A 2,464-nucleotide genomic window follows, 5' to 3' on the forward strand; every position below is an offset into this window, starting at 1 on the left:
AGCAAAACAAAAGTAATAATTTGACATTTTTAATACAAATGAAGCTCTAATGTCTTGAAAATACAGTTTTATCACCATTCATGAGCTACTCATGAAATGTAATTATATTAACCAAGAAAGGGGGGAGGAGCTGCTCATTTATAGGAAACAAATGGTCATGACTGAGAAACAGAAATGCACAAAAATAACAGCATACAATTGGGAAAAAAACGAAAATGAATCTATAAAATCAGCACAATAAAAGTGAGGCAATCAGAGAAAAGACTGCAATAATTACAAGTTTTCCAAAGGTACTTTCATAATTTTACCAAACTGCACAGGAAACGAAACTTAAATGGCTAATGAACTAGAAAATTCTCATCGCAGGGAGGGAGCTTTATCTTGTTGAAAAACAATCATATGAAAACTGGTTTGATGCAGCACTCTTCACTAGTGCACAATATTCCGATGAGCAGCCCAGCTGTCTTCTTCAGGCACTGTGAGTTTTGTTGTTACTCACTGCCTGGTCTCAGCCAAACTGTGAACTATTGTTGGTCTCACAAAGCTGTACACGGCAGAGTTCAACTCCCGATGTCCACTACGCACTTTGACTCTTGTTTTCAGAGCTGGCACTGATATTCTGTGAAATGCAAATTCTCTCAGCGTGTTCCAACTCTGATAGATGCAATGGCTGGTGAGATTTTAATAAATTGAGCGCTAGACTCCAAGCTTTATTTAAACTGAAACTGCTTAGGTTTTCCGATATCTCCATTTCAGTAAAATCCTTAATTATACTGTCCCAGAAACTTGGTGTTTGCACAATGATACTGGTCTCATCGTATTTCATATCATGATTATATTCGAGGCAGAGCTCAATCACAGGGGATTTGCTTGATTGTTTTATTACTCGGGTGTATCACTGATGTTCCTTGCATCTGTCCTCAACTATTCTAATATCTAATAGTCTGCCCCTTGTAAGACATATTACATACGCCGGGAATGCGATACACATCTGGCCTACATCATATTTAGCATTACAAAGATGCCTTTTTATCTTAGCTGAAGGGAGCAAAATATGGTTGATGCCGTGCTTCCATATGCTTCTACCAATTTTTTCAGATATTGGGGAAGCACAACATAGGTAAGTGATCTTTGGCTTCTTTTCTTTGGACTCAGTCACAACCTCTTTCTCGGGCTGTCTTGATTTTGACTATAACACCTGCTCAATTTGACAATCATTCCTAAGGAGGAGTATTTGTGGGCATTGTAATTCTTTGGTTAGGTTCTCCTCGTCTGAATGTGTACAAGCTCTATGGAACAGAATCTTCGGCACCGCATTTCTTTGTAATGGATATTGCGCGTATATTTTCCGTCCACACTTGTGACCCAGGGATCCATCTGATCTTTACTTAACGAATACTTTGAGGAAAGGTAGTTGACCCTCTTTTTCAAGTTCCTTTGTAAATTTTATACTTCGATGGATGGAGTTTAAATTTTCCAGGAACCCTTTACGTTTCTTCTGCTCCATGTGGCCAAGTCACAAATGTGTCATTTACATACTGACAGAAACATATTGATTTCAATTGGTGGATTCTAGAACATTTGCCTCCGTGTGTTCCATATATAGGTTCCCCACAGGTTCCCCTGGTCACAGTATATACAGAAAGCTTATGTACACTGGCTTGTTATCTCCAGACCTTGTAAACTGTCAGACAGGGAGAACCTTGCAGAAGAGTTACAACACCTACAAATAGTGTTCTGAAGGAACGAGTGCTCAAATTGATAAAAAAGGCATCTTTGTAATGTTAAAGATGATCTAAGTCTCTGAAAGGCAGGTGTGTATCACATTCCATGTGTGCGTGGTATGTCTTATATGGGGCAGACTATCAGAACGGTCGGGGAGAGATGCGAGGAACATCAGTTGTGTGCCTGACTAATAAAACAACAAAACAAATCAGCTGTTACTGAGCACTGCCTCAAGTAGAATCCTGAATTAAAATACGATGAGACTAGTATCGTGATACAAATGTGAAATTTCTGGGACAGCATCATTAAGGATTGAATTGAAATAAATATGTCAGAAAACCTAATAAATAGGGATGGAGGTTTCAATTTAAACAAAGCACTCAATTTATCAAGATCTCGCTGAACCTCACATCTATCACAGGTGGAAAATGCTGCAAGAATTTGCATTTCACCAAAAAGCAATGTGGGCTCTAAAAAACAATAAGGTATCAAATGGTGTAATGGATGTCAGTAAGTGGCACAAAACCAACAATAATTCACAGTCTGGTTGGAGCATAAACAGCCAGTATGAATAACAGCAAAACTTCGAGGACCTGAAGAATATGGCTTGGCCAGATTTCAAAATATTGTGCATACAGTGGAAACAACTCAGCATAACACCCAGAAGCATGCCATTAATCAGTCACAGTGAGAAAGCCTGGTAGATCACTGCTTACTGTAGTCAAATCTTAGTCTCCTT

This window comes from Schistocerca gregaria, chromosome 1 (assembly GCF_023897955.1).
Source record: "Schistocerca gregaria isolate iqSchGreg1 chromosome 1, iqSchGreg1.2, whole genome shotgun sequence".
Taxonomy (NCBI): domain Eukaryota; kingdom Metazoa; phylum Arthropoda; class Insecta; order Orthoptera; family Acrididae; genus Schistocerca; species Schistocerca gregaria.